The following is a 14,880-nucleotide window of genomic DNA, read 5'->3' as shown; positions in this document are numbered from 1 at the left end:
CGTACTGTAATTCATGCAAGTGCATTTTCGTTGGTATGCGCTGTCGCTTTCTTTGTTAGAAGCATAATAATTTAATTTAATTAAAATACATTAAAATGTACGGGTACTCACCAATGATGATGATGAAGTAGCTGTGCAGTACAATGCAGGGGATTTAAAACTCCTCGGGTGGCGCCTCTTCTTCAGGAACTTCAGGAGTCGTCATATCTTTGAACGGATCTTTTTCTGGTGGGGTTTCATGCTGGCTTTTCTTTATAGGTTTCAGGAACATTGTGATGGGAAGTTACTTCATTGTCTCCTGTAGCGAACTGCTGAAACAATTTCCGTGCTTTCTCACAGATGATGTTATCGTCCAAGGGGATGTTGTTCTTCCTGCAGGCGGTGATCCACAAAGCCAAGGCAGATTCCATCCTGACGATATTTTTATTCCTTACGGTCGTTAGCTTCTTGGCTCTATCACAGAAATTTACAGATACGGTACTCCAGATCGCTGCTTTGTTCTTCTTTATGTAGCGTGCAGTTCTTTCATTAAAGCCATAGTGGCGCACTACTGCAGCATAACATTTTAGTTTCTGGAGCAAACCCAGTAGTTCAACCTTCTCCTGGAGTGTTTTAAACTTCTTCTGGCGCTTAGGCTCAGTGTCAGAAGCCTTAGAAGACGCAGGGCGATTTGGCGACATCTTGTGCATTTAAGAATAACAAAATAAACACAAAAATAAAATGGAAAACACAAGGACACTCAGCTGGAGTCGCGTCACGGGGCAGCAATCAATCAGCAGCAAGGAGAAATGAATAACGCTCTCGGATTGGCTACTTTCACCATCCCAAACCGTGTTTCCCTCAGCGGTGGTAAACCCACTCACCTGGAGACACATCACAGGGCAGCAGTCAATCAGCAGCAAGGAGAAATGAATAACGCTCTCGGATTGGCTACTTTCATCATCCTAAACCACGTTTACCTCAACGGTTGCTTCCTGTTCTCTCTACAGCACAGTATTGCCACGAAAAAAGCCATAAAAAAATTGCGGAGGATATTTGCGCTTTCCACTAACAATTAGTAGTTAGGTTCTAAGGAAAAATCCGCAAACCCTGAACCACGACTTTGCGGGGGTCTACTGTACTCAATTTTTGCAATTACGATGGCAAAGTTTGGGATGGTTTTCACATGCACAGTAGTGTTTGTGTGAGAAGGACTAGTCTTATATGACTGAAATGATATACCAATAAAGAATGAAATGAAAGCTTGCTGATTCTAATGTGCCACTTGTCGTCCTCTAACCTGAAACAGCTCTTCAGCCGTATAGCCTTTTTATTCAGGTTAAAATGGAGAGACAACAAAACATCAATGTGGTATGAGTACACTACAAGAGATAATAAAAACAAAGGGTCAGCTAAAATGCTAGATGCTACAGCTATATGCCTGCAAACCACCAGTAATGCAACCAGTGCAAATTCCTGTCCATTCTGGTAACAAAGTAGATGTAATAAAACCTTAGGAAAGTTTTTCCATTTTAGATGAACTGTGAATCATGAATCCACCCTCCTGTCACACTTCAAACTCTTTTATAAGTCGTCTGAGGATTGTAAATGCTACAAAACTGAATTCAGTTATCTTGTTTTTTTATGCAGTTCTACAAATTGCTCTATAACAAGGGTCTGCAGAGTGGGTCTTGGAGGGCTGTAGTGGCTGCAGGTTTTTGTTTCGACTCAATTGCTTAATTAGAAACCAGTCCTTGCCAATAACAAATATATAATTTAATTTTATGACTAATTAGCATTTTCATTCTGCCATATCAGGTCTTTCTTATATATAGATATTTTTTTTTTTCCTTTCCATGAATATCATCTGAATGGTTTGCAGCCTGGAGTGAATTAGTAATTTTCAGCAGTTTACTTTCTTCTCTTCAGATTCCTTGCAAATACTGTACTAAACCAAACAATTTATGATACATACACACAGATGTAAATAGAAACAACTTAGATGAACAACTGCTAGTTCCTTTGTAATTTGCATCTTTATTGCTGATATGAAGCAATTAAAAACAGCAAATGCAGCTGCTTATAACTAAAATAAGCAATTATGGCTCGGGAATCTTAACTAGTAAGACACCTAAAATAAAGTATAAAAATGCTGCTTGAGCAATAAATACTTCAACAGCAATACTTGACTTCTCGTTAATGAACTGGGTCAGAACAAAAGCCTGCAGCCACTGCTGCCCTCCCTCCAGGAGTGACTTTGAATGCTCCTGGGCCTCATGAATAACGGCATGCATAGAATTCACACTAAAACAAAAGTGGAAATGTGCGTACACACAAAAAAATTCATATGCACAAAACCGTGCACAAGCCAACTTCCATGCACTTCAGCTCCATAAATCCCAATCAGCATGAAAAGTAAAGCACATGCATGTGCCTACCGTCCCACCCCGACTCCTTCCATAATTGTGAATATTTTAATATGCAAATCAATATAAATATCACCTTCCATTCAGTGTTTGGTTAAATGACAATGGCAAAAGCATGTGAAAAGAAAGAATTTCAACAAAAGCAAAGTGGAAGCAAGGAAAACGTACTGTTTGTTGGCTTAAGCAGTAGTATAAACTGCGTTGGGATGTTGATCGAGTGATAGAGTGCAGCAGAGAAACTTGAAAGTTTAAGATCATAGTTGCACAGTGCCCAAAATAAAAAAAAAGAAGTGGCCAGATATCAAAGTCACCGTGAAACGGCAAGTCGTACCCCACCATCTGAGTGTCATACAATAGCATATTAGGGCAGAAAAGAAAAAGAAAAAAAAAAAAGGGACACAGTGGAAAAAAAGGTTGAAATGTCCACTTTAATCTCGTAGTTCATTTTGTCATTAAAGTAGAATATAGTAAACTTAATATTAAAATCAATGTTTGATTTAATACAGTTTCTCAGATCCCATTGTAACTAAAGTTGCACATTAAAGGCTTTGTATTATGTATGTTCTTCTATGTGCTCTGTGTGTGAATCACTACATGCTTCTTAAACAGGCGTTCTCTTATGCCGACAGGACACAGAATATATTACTTTTATGATATTACAGCTCTCTGAACAATTCAAACTCTAAGATGTATACTTGATATTATTTTCATGATGAAATTAATTAAAGCACGTTTAAACATGGGGATATGGTGGCACAGTGGTAATGATGAGCTGGCACCCCGTCCAGAGATTGATCCTGCCTCCCGCAGGATGCTTGCTGGGACGTGTGTGACCCTCAATGAAATAATTTATGGCAGTAGTACTGTCTCTTTCAAACATACCAAGCCCCAATTCTTTTCCTTCCTTTTCTTTCTCCACGTAACCAATCGCCACACAATAAACTCTATAAGAAATGTCAAGCCATCTGTAAGCTTAAAACACCAAATCTTCAAAACTTCTAAGGAACATTGATATGTCTTTGTAGTACATGTTTAATTATTCCATCCATCTATCCATCCAGGGTCGTGTCAGTCCCAGCGAGCATATTGCGTGAGGCAGGACCAATCACTGAATGGGGTGCCAGCTCATTGCTACCACTGGGCTACCATGCCCACACATTTATTTATTAATAGTACACATTATTTAAATGAAGTTAAATATGTATCTGTATAATGCAATATACATACTTTAATGTATTACATCTTAACAATTATATCGAGAGCTCCAAGATGATAGCTCTTGAAAATCTGAATTGATTTAGAATCCAGCCATCATCATTTGTAAAAATACAGTCTCTTCTATTGAATCAAATTCCTTCATTGTTATTGTATGGTACAATAAGATTCAATATGCAAATCCACCCTACACTTATTTTCCTATAAAATGATAAAACAACAATAACTAATAATATGATAAAAAAAACAATGGCAAATATACAGTATGAAAGCATGAGTACAACATACATCTAAATATAGTGCAGATAGTGCAAATGGTTCATAAAGTGGCTCATGTTGTGCAATATTACAACTATAGTGCAAGTTTACAGTGAGGTAATTGTACTTATATGTACAAACTGCTCTACCAGGAGCACTTGATGGACTGATTCAGTGCATTTACAGCTCTTAAAATGAAACTGTTTCTGAACCTTGAGGTCTCTACAGGAAAGGCTTTGAAGCGTTTGCTGAATGAGAGAGTGTTCAAATAGACTGTGTGCTTGGCTGGGGCAGCGTGTGCTACAAATGTTCTTCAGGTCTAGATGCTGTACCCCGATAATCTTCTGCACTCTCGACACAATCCACAGTATAGTTTTCCGAACAGCTCCTGTACAGCTGTGAGTCCACACTAACATACAGTGGGTTAAAATACTCTGACTGGTGCACTGACAGTAACAACGCTAAAGCAGCTATGGTATTTAGAAGAGTTTGGCCATTCCATGCACCATTATATTGATACAGGTTGATTACAATCAGATGCCTTAAATTTATAAACGATATGCGGTTAATTTCAGTGTCTTTGATAAAGCCACATCAGGGATTTGAATCTAAAAAGTAAAGGTAAACCACATAGGAACAGTAGCATTGCCTTGACGCTGTGTGACGCCAGTTTGCAAAACCAAGCAAAAAACATGTGGAAACAATGTATTGTGCTGCTGTGTAGTTTTATGCCAAGTTTATCTTTTATACATCGCAATGTGAGCATGGAAACGGGTGTATACGCTGTTTATACATGAGGCCCCCTGGTCTGTATAGATGGACTATAAATTAAATATTGATTAAAAAAATCTTGACACGTTGCTTATCTGTTATTTCTGCCTCTGTAGAAAAATGTATAAATAAAAAGGAACACACCTCAATCTAGGTACAGAAATATTTAAAACATGGTGCCTCAAGGATACAACATTCTGGGTGCAAATCCCATACTTGATGATCGTACAATTAAAAATTGAAAAATTTGTTGTGATTATTTCATTTGATTTTTTATATATTTTAGGCACCAAATTCAAAAATGAAAAACATTTTTCTCCATCAGCTAACAATATTTCACAAAATATATTTTTAGCTGTCAATATAGTTTTGTTTTTTTTTTGCTTTCACATTATAATTATTTAAACAACAATATTTTACTTTAATGATAACTTGAGTGGGACACCACAGTCAGGAATTTACAATGGCTTCAAATGGTACCAAGAACATCATGATAACTAGCTTGGTGGATCCAGGTAAAGTGCTGCTACCATCGCTTTGTTGTTTAATGAAGCAGCTTGTCAAAATCTTATCAAAAGATGAAGCCTGCTTTATGTATTTCAACCAAAATCCTCCAGGTTTTTCCGAGGCTAAATTGTAAGGGGGCATTTTTGCTAGACCTAATATTAGAAAACTTATTTCTGATGTAGAATTTGATGGTGCGATTAACGACCTGAAACAAGAGGCTGCAGTATCATTCAAAGAAGTAATTTTTATGATTTTAGGTAACAATATAGATCCAAATTATAAAGAGATTGCAAGTAATGTTTTAGTTAAGCTCTAGGAACTTGGTTGCAACATGATTTTCAAAGTTCACTTTTTTGGATTTGACATTTGGAATTTTTACCTGAAGAACTTGGAGCAGTGAGTGAAAAGCAATGAGGAGCAATTCGATCAGGATATCAAGGATGTGGAAAAAAAGACACCAGGGATATTGGGATGTATGTATGATGGCAGACTCCTGCTGGAGGATTCATAGAAATAGACCAGAAACAAAGTTTTGGATCAGAAAAACTAAAAAGTGACAAAAAAACTACTAAAGTTATATGCGAGTCAATGAATATGCATTGTTGTTTTTGTTAGATATGTGTTTAAAAATATTAGATTGACTAAATAATTTCATGTTAATTTGATTTAGAACAATATCGTATACATGAACAAACTGTAATTTGTTAAACTTTAATTAAAATTCTTTTCAATTCGGTACTTAAATGTGACGTGATGGAAACATTCTAATTATATCTTTAATTGTGTCCATGAATGCAAATAAAAATGAATATTCAAATTTAAAAAATATTTTAGGAGTTTTATTTTCCAGACTTGTGTTGCCCATGGGGAATTTTGCATATTCTCCTCGTGTCAGTGTGGGTTTTCTTCTCACATATTCACAGATGTAGGAGTGTTGATTTGTGATCGATTTGTGCCCAGATTTTGACAAGGTCTTATCTGGACAATAGCAGGTCAAGGCTCCAAACAACTGATTTTTGGAGATAATTTGATAGGCCTGTCCCGTGACCATGTTCGCGGAAATATTTCCTGAAAATTCACCATGCAGCCAGCTTAAAACTTTTTTTTTCCTTGTACCCCATGATACCTTGCAACGTTAGCATTGCATGCATCACCCATTGCTGTGTGGTTCTGGGTTAGATCCCCAATGGCAGAGATTATCACTCCAAAACAACAAACAAATACAGCATTACTGCAAGACGGTAAATACTTTCCACTTTTTCATTTCACCATAAAATGAAAAATTGATATTTTTGGATTCCATGAAGTTGTAAACACTAATTAGGACTTACACTACATGAAAACCGATCCTGAGAAAAGCTACAATAAATTAACAAAGACTGCTAATCATAACACTGATTTCTTGCTTCAAAGGCAGTCAGTAGTGACTCAACAGAAGCAGACATAAAAGCACTAAAAGAGTATTGTATCGTGCTATTGTCACTTCGGTTTTCGGAGCTGCTGTCTGATATACATTTTCTTCTTTCATGTATTGCTAGTTTGAGGCCATTTGTTGAATTTTGTTTGTGATTTTTGTTCCATCTGCATTTTTGTTGTTTGAAGCAAGGTGGCACAGTGTTTAGCAGATTTTCCAGTTTAGGTAATGCAAAAAAAAAAAAACATCAGTCAGAATGTTCCATTCATGAAAACTACAAGCCGGACCTGCTCAATTCAAATGTTAATGACTCTAAATATAAACCTGCAGAATTACCTGAACAGGCCTGACTTTATCTTACTACCATCTATAACCCTATTATTAACAGCAGCAGCTCTACATTACCCAAGTAATTATGGGTATTTGGGGGTTGTTGGTTGGTTTTATTATAATGTATATATTCTATATATATTCTCAAGCACAAGTGACTGACAAATTCTAAAGAAAAATTGTTGTGGTCATTTAATAACAAAAACACCAAAAAAATCAGCTTTTTGCAGCAAAATAAACAGTTGTTCACTATTATTTATTTATTTTGAGCTTCTGTAAAATTGTAATTTCCCATTGGAATCAAGGGGAATCATCTACAGTATCTATCTATAGGCATGAAAGGCATTTTGTCCGGTCCAGTGCTTTTCCAATTTCTTAGAGGGGAAAAAAAACGTGCAGGACATCTTGCCAAATGTAGACATTGTTTTCAGGCTTTACTTGACATTGCCTGTCACAAATGCAAGTGGTGAGTGATCTTTCTCCAAGCTCAGGCGAGTGAATAATAAGCTCAGATCCATAACAGGACAAGAAAGACGGAATCATCTGACTCTGGGGTCCATCAAAAGAGATCTTGTTCAGAAACTGAATATCAGTGATCTGATCAAGGACTTTGCTACAAAGAAATCCAGAAAAGTACAATTTTAAAATACAAGCATTTGTCTGTGTAAATATACAGAATGGTCTGCAGTGTTTGATATTTTTTTGCATGCATTTACAATAGGGTTTGACTTTTCAAACCTTGGTTTGTGATGGTTATTTGTCATCTGTATAGAAATGGCTAGTTAAAGATACAAGCTTTGCTTTCGGCTCTCATAATTTCACAGAGTAAGGCCCTATTTTTTCTGTTCTAAAAATGTTTACCTTTCATTTTAAAGCTAAGACTCAGTAGTAGTTATTTAATTTAAATTTACTCAGTGTGCCCTCAAGACCTTAAAGATGAAATGTATTTGTAGTATTTTGTTTAGGTAGGGCCCCGAAATAGCGTTAAGAGCAAGAGGGCCCCACCCTTCTTAATCCAGCCCTGGAGCTAGTGCAGATTAATTGATAAAATAGATCGACAGATACAGTAGATCTAGATGTAATGTAATATGTACTTTCGATGTGCTGGCCCCTGACAGGGTTGCTAAGTGTGTGGGTTTTCTGCTAAATTGGGCTAGTTTTATCAATTTGGCAGGGTGCATTTTTTTTTTTTTTTAACTATTTTGAAAATGCAATGTCCTACTCGTCACAATCTTCACATCTGCATCTATACATCTGTGTGTTTAGAAGTACAAGGATGACTCCAAAGGAGACTTCAACCCTTCCTCACTTCCAGGGTTCTCCAAGGGATTCAAACCCCCCAACCCCACCTGTTTGAATTTATATTGAGTGTTAAGTACAAAAGGGAAAATATGTCGTTCACTGGGCTGGCACCTAGCACCATTAGGCAGATTCTGAGCTTTCATTGGGCTGGGAATTTTTGTAGGACTAAAAGACCCTGGCCCTGATCCTGCAGTAACTGGCACACCACAAGAGCTCTATTGAAATGAAAAAATGAAGTCCACCAATGAACACACACATCAAGGCAATGTCAGCCTGTGAGCAGCTCTTTGGAAGATCCATCATTTGAGGATTAGCAAATTTGACACAGTGGACATAGGGTTCGCTAACCAAAAACTTGTTCTGGATATTCATCCATTTTCGAAATCCGATTTTTTAACTGCCAAATCTCAAGGGGACCATGGATATTTTGTAAGTAAGTACTCCAGAAATAACAGTCGTAGCCCGGATTATCATAAAATGAGTAGTTCACTTGCTTCTGTTCAGTCATCCTGGGATAGAAGGCACGGCACGGGCTGACATTCGGGGATCGCTGTGCAATCCGCGCCCCTGTCACTTCAAGTCCCACAATAACAAGACTCATCAGAATTACGGCCCGCTGTCACAAAGTCCAAGTAAAATGAAGGTGGGGTGCCGAGCAAATTTCGCCACACTCGTTGCCCTCTCTCGTAAACTGGCCATATGCTTAGTACGCCGGCCGTCTGCTTCCCGACGGCGTCGCGCTTCCACGCCGCATCAGCTGTCATGTTCGCCAGGCCGTTTCAAGCGACTCTGCAGCGACGGCAGAAGGCGACTCTCGCCACCCAAACATACGGGAAGGGCGAGGAGAGTTGCGCTGCGAGCTCGAAATTGAACTGCTACGAGCACTTGTATTTGAATAATCGTTATAAAACAAAGAAGCGTGCTCTCCTCGATGGCTAAAGCGCGTGCTGTCAGCTGAGGTCCTCCAGTTGCCGATCGCAGCTCTTTGTCTTGCACTTCTCTTCTGTCCCTGTTAAATGGGCTTTTCGAACACGTGTACGTGTGTTATGTAAATACAGTTATAAACATACATGCAGGGGATGTGTTCCGAGGTGCTAATTATTAAACACCAGCATTCCCAAGCGTCTAGTTTGGTTAATGTATAAACAAACAAAACAAACCAAGGCTGCTTCAGGAAAGGTCTTTAAATAAAAGAGGCACAGAGGCCTCCCAGAAGTGACATATGTCACATCGTATTAATTTTAAATTAGGGAATATTAACCAGTTTGGTCACCTCAGATACGTAGAGCGGGGTCGTTCTCTTTTTGTTCGTTCGCCTAAAGTTTATATTGCAGTTATGAGCACACGGCGGGGGGTGTCTTGGAGCGATTGACACTATATATGCGGGGAAGAGGGGGTGATCTGTACAGCTTAGCAACACATTTATCCTCGCATGACATGCTTTTTCGCTGCCACCTTCGGGGCCCGGGGGTCTATTTATCGGATCTGTGGATACATTTTTCGTCGTTAAAATAAAGCGAGGCCCCGATGGATTTTGCTGCCCAAAAAGGATCATTCTAAAGGCCAGCTAAATGTATGCGCCCTCGCTTTATCTCTTCTCTTACCACAAGCAAAGCGAAAATAACCACATTTTGTAGCGATCACTAAAAAGAGAACAGTGAAGACTGAAGCGAGCACACAACGGCGGCTTCTTTGTAACAACTTTTCGACTCCATGTTGTGTCATGAGATTACAATGTAATCAGCAGCAGCAATAACAAAACGGTGCGTGCATCTGGTTGGCACTTTGTATAGATCACTGCCAGGAACAACATACAGTATATGAAGCGACCCGAAATACTTACACAAGCGGATCGTGGCGCCGATCTGAAGCCCAGCTTGTATGAGCGCTGCCTGGTTACAGATTTTATTCCATCCTGCGTCTCACTTTGCGGCTCCGCGCCCTCTCTCCGTGGGTCTACGAAATCTCGATTCCCTTCGCGTCTCTAGCTCGTCGGCTTGCTGCTGCTGCTAAGGACTAAGGAGCTCCTCAGCTGAACGGCAGTAAGGAAAACCGACCCGGAAACGCAAACTCGTCGAGCGCACCATAGACAGAAGCGAGTGTGACAGAAGGGAGCGCTCGCCGCCCGACTCGGGGGCGCCGTCTGCAATGTGTGAGGAGAGGAGAAGAGCGGATCGGAGGGTTGTTAGCCTCGTATGAGTTAACGCTTTCGTGACACGCCTCACTAGAAACGAAACCTTGACAAAACACAAAACCTCAATTTAACTAACTCCCGGCTCATGCATTTCCAGTATGACCAGTAGTGCTTGCTGAGATGTCCACTGGTACTTCTGCAGTTTGTTAAAAATGTTTCTCCTGATGTCATTTTGGAGCCCACCTGTCTTTGGACAGTTGTGTTTACTCCGCAAATACAGTAGCTGATATGAATAAAAATGTGCACAATTTATTTAGGTACATTTAACAAGACTTCAGTGCGAATCACCTCATTGACGACGTTTGTCACCTAATTTAGAATTGGATTTTAAAGCACAAGGTCGCAGGTTCAGTCAGCACCGCAATGACAACGCGTGAATCTGAGCTCATCACTTGCCACTGCTCCTACTGCAGGGAACATTTGAGGACTAGTATGATGGCCTGCATTAGATTTTCACTATGAAAGGGTCTTATGAAAATTTAGTTTGTGTCTTTAATGGAAATCTTTCTACCAGGGTCCAACAGTGGCCTGCAACTTGCATTACTTGTAAAATGTAGATTGCTGTATTGGTGTACATATGGCGCATCACAAACGTTAAAACTGCTTTCATGAATCCCATACCAAATGACATGTAACAGAGACATATTCATTAAATTAATGATGCACTGCAAACATTCAGGCTGAGGTCTACGTTGATTGTTTAGATTTCAACCCATCTTAGCCAGACAGCATAGGTAGTGATTATATAATTCCACAAGTCTGCAAAATTGTGAAGTTATTTATGCTTGTATTCATTAAAACAGTAAAACCATAATTATGATGTTTCCATCACATCACATTTAAATATATATCTGAAAAGAAATATCCTTAAAATTTAGGATATTATACAATTTATTCATGTATACAATGTCATCTTAAATCAATTTAATATGAAAATATTTAGTCAATCTAATATTAGATACTATGCATATATGTAAAGAAAACAACAATGCATATTCATTCACTTATATATAACTTCTCTAGTTTTTTTTTTTTTTTTTTTAATCCTAAACTTTATTGGTAGCCCATTGTTTGTACACTTTTCCTGGTGTGTCCCTATGCATCATCCAGCAATATTCTGCCATTATACTGACATTGTAGTGTCCGTGGTGCCCTCTTTCCAAGCCCTTGCTATTCTGATGAAATCTTTCACCCTGCTCTTTACTTACCGCTCCATGATTTCAGGGTAAAATAGCAAATGTAAATCCAAAAAGTGGATTTTCTGACTCATGTATCAACCCAATTCCTAAAATTTAGCTAATAACCATGTGGTTTTTTTGGTTTTTTTTTTGTTACAATTTCTTTACAATTTGGACCTTTATTTTCATCTAAAAACGTAGAAGTTACCTCTCTGAATGATTATAGGTAGTTCATCTCTCCATCAGACTGTTCATCAGAAACCAGTTTTCCAATATTAGGTTCAGTAAAAATTCCCCCTTTCAATATAGCCTCCAAAAAACCTGGAAACTCTTGCCACAAATACATAAAGCAGGCTCTTTCTTTTGAGAGGGCTTTGACAAGCTGCTTCTTTACAGGCGATGTTAGCAGCACTTTGTGTGGATCCACCATGTTAGGTCTGATGATGTTTTTGGCACCAAGCTTTAGCTTTTTTCTTGCTGGCCATTCCTTCTGAACCCAACATCAGTTTCTGGTTCTACTGTCCCACTCACAGAGAAAACATGAGAAGTTTCTATGCCCTGGCTGCCAAGCAAATTTAGAAAGAGAACTTTCAGGTCTCCGCATATGAACCGTTGGTGCTCATTGTAGTTAATTTTCCTGAGAACGTTTTCAAAGTTTTAAACATTGATTTTAACATTAGAAATTAGAAAATTCAAAAAATGATTATTCATTTAAAATATTGATATTTAATTATCGTGTAACATCAAGAACAAAAAAAAACTACAACTGACAGCTAAAAATGAATTTTTCTGAAAATATGTTAATATGACATATTTATCATAAATATCACAAGAAGTAATCAGAACTGTTTTTTCACCATGTATCTACCTATGTTAATCATGATATACACTCAGCAGCTTCTTCCTTGGGCTCTCCTATCCAGTACTGGGATGGATTCCCTTTTATCCAGCATTCTATTTTGTGAGGCATGAATTCAACAAACCTTGGGGATTTTGGTCCAAGTTATCTTCATAGCATCACATTGTTCCTCCAGATTTTTCTAGATATGAAATCATGCTTTGACTCTTCTGATTAAAACCATCCTGAGCGTCTTCTTATTACAGTGACTCGGGTTCAGCGCTGGTGCTCTCCCTGCAGCCACGAGTTTTTTATTTAAATCAATGAGTCACTCTTATTTCTGTTTGACCTGTTTAATTAGCAGTTATTTTCTTCTTTTATTTTGCTTAACGATAATTTCATTTAGGAGTGAGAAATTTGAATTTTTTTTCCATTGCTTTAAATTCTTAATTCTTTTTACTATTTAATTTAATATTGTTTTTTTGTATCAGTATACTGCTGCTGGATTATGTGAATTTCCCCTTGGGATTAATAAAGTATCTATCTATCTATCTATCTATCTATCTATTTTTTGTATTCACCATTTTCTGTGCAGTTTGCTCTCTTAATTATATTCAGATTTAAACAATTAATAACAAGAAGTCAGAAATAAAATAGCAACCAGCAATCGTAAGTTCTACACCATGACTAAATTTAAGAACTGCTGCTCTATTCCACCAAAATCTGGGGACTGTGCAGGTTTTTGAAGAAAACTATATTTTCATGCTTATGAAACCAGCTAGAGATGACATATGCTTTGTGACATGGCACATTATACTTCCTGGAAGAGTTCATTTTTAAGAGGGTAGACTTTTTGAAGAGATACACACGGTCAGCAAGAATTGATGGTGATAAGCTGACATTTAACTGACACTCCATTGATATGAGAAGGTCTAATGTGTGCCAAGAAAACATTCCTTTATCATTACACTATCACCACCAGCCTATATTAGATAGATAGATAGACCTGTGGACTCCTGACGTTTACCCTAAAATCTGACACAACTACCTGTAAATTCCAGCAAAAATGGAGACTCTTTGGTCCAGACAATGTTTTCCAGTCTTCAACGGTTCATCAATCCATCCATCTATAATTTGCTCTTCCAGAGCAGGTCAAGTTTTGGCAATTCTGTGTCTAGGCCTCACTAGTTGCATGTTGACAGATACTGTTCTGCACAGCACAGTTGTAAAGAATTGTTTTGCAAGTGATGCTCTGAGCATGTTCATTCATAATGTACTTTTTACCAAATAAATTGCAATTCACTAATTTTTTTTTTGTTTATCACACAACTCTCTGTAAACTCTAGAAACGTTCGTGCATGAAAATTCCAATGTAATACTATAGCCAGGGTGTCATTCCTGGTTTAAGTCTTGTTATGTAATATCTTTGTTATCTTTATAAAATAAAATTTATTCTTCATAAAAAGTATTCTTCAATATCCATGAAGCTCCATGGCTCACAAATGCAATAGGATTTGCACAAAAAAATAAGGCAATCCTATACAACCAAATGTTCCAATACAAAATCCTACGAATTGGTAAAAAACAGAATGAAATGTCAAAAACCTAAAAAAATCACTCAGCACAATAAGTGCACAAAACCACAAGAACTCATCACTCCTAGGCACAATTGAAATGAACCACATAGGACTGTGGGGGACTCTCCAGATGTATAGGGTGGAGGGCAGTTCCTGGCAGTATCTCGCAGGTTGCCCCATCTTTTGTGGGATCACTCACAAAACAAATGAAACATAATACAGGTATATATATGGATCCATCAAACAAAAAGAATACTGCAAATCATAAGAAAAGAAATGGCAAAACACACAAATAAATAAAAAAATGTACAACAAAGACAGAAAACAAGCATTTGAACCCAGGTTGAACTATGACAGTCGCCGGTTATGATAACATGCATGCGTTTGGAAAACTGGAAGACCTTGAGAAGACTGACATGAACATGTAAACTACATACAGATGGTTGTTGGGCTATGGAGCTGTAAGCCATCAGCACTATTCACTATACCACCATACCTCCCTACATGCACACAATGTGGCATGAACACCTTGCACACTTTCATTCTTGTCTGACATGCATGTGTGTTTTCAGAGCTGATAACGCTCATGCACCCTGTTAAAATTTAATACACAATACAAGAGGTTGATCTCATTTGCCAGCCATTAGTCAAGCCAGCAAGAGATTTTACCATGTGTATATATCTTAAATAAAATCTAACATTTCAAAAATTTGATCCACTGTCCAGATGAAACTACTGTAATCTCTGAAAAGCACACTGGAAATGCAAATAAGGAGGAAGTGTGGGAGCCATACTGGAGTTTGACATCTGCGTTCTTGTACGCAGATCCCAATTGGCTACATGCTTCTGTGGTTTTCATTACAACTGAATGAACCTGAGCAAACAAAATTG

The 14,880-nt window shown here is 38.0% G+C and overlaps 1 protein-coding gene across 8 annotated transcripts in view; it reads right to left on the bottom strand.

Annotated features, from left to right (window-relative positions):
• Nucleotides 1-14,880, bottom strand: part of LOC120515645 (ankyrin repeat and IBR domain-containing protein 1-like) — a 445,503-nt gene that overhangs the window by 409,561 nt on the left and 21,062 nt on the right. For 3 of the 8 annotated variants that reach the window (XM_039736853.1, XM_039736852.1, XM_039736858.1), the window contains exon 1: nucleotides 10,046-10,347. The exons of 1 other annotated variant lie outside the window; for it this stretch is intronic. The gene's annotated coding sequence lies outside the window, so the exon portion shown is untranslated. Of the gene's footprint in view, nucleotides 1-10,045; nucleotides 10,350-14,880 lie in introns of those variants that run through there. 4 more of the 8 variants (XM_039736856.1, XM_039736859.1, XM_039736855.1 and 1 more) reach the window with 3 other exon arrangements.

Source organism: Polypterus senegalus, chromosome 15 (assembly GCF_016835505.1).
Source record: "Polypterus senegalus isolate Bchr_013 chromosome 15, ASM1683550v1, whole genome shotgun sequence".
In the NCBI taxonomy this organism is placed as follows: Eukaryota; Metazoa; Chordata; class Cladistia; order Polypteriformes; family Polypteridae; genus Polypterus; species Polypterus senegalus.
This window is presented reverse-complemented; position numbering and strand designations above follow the sequence as displayed.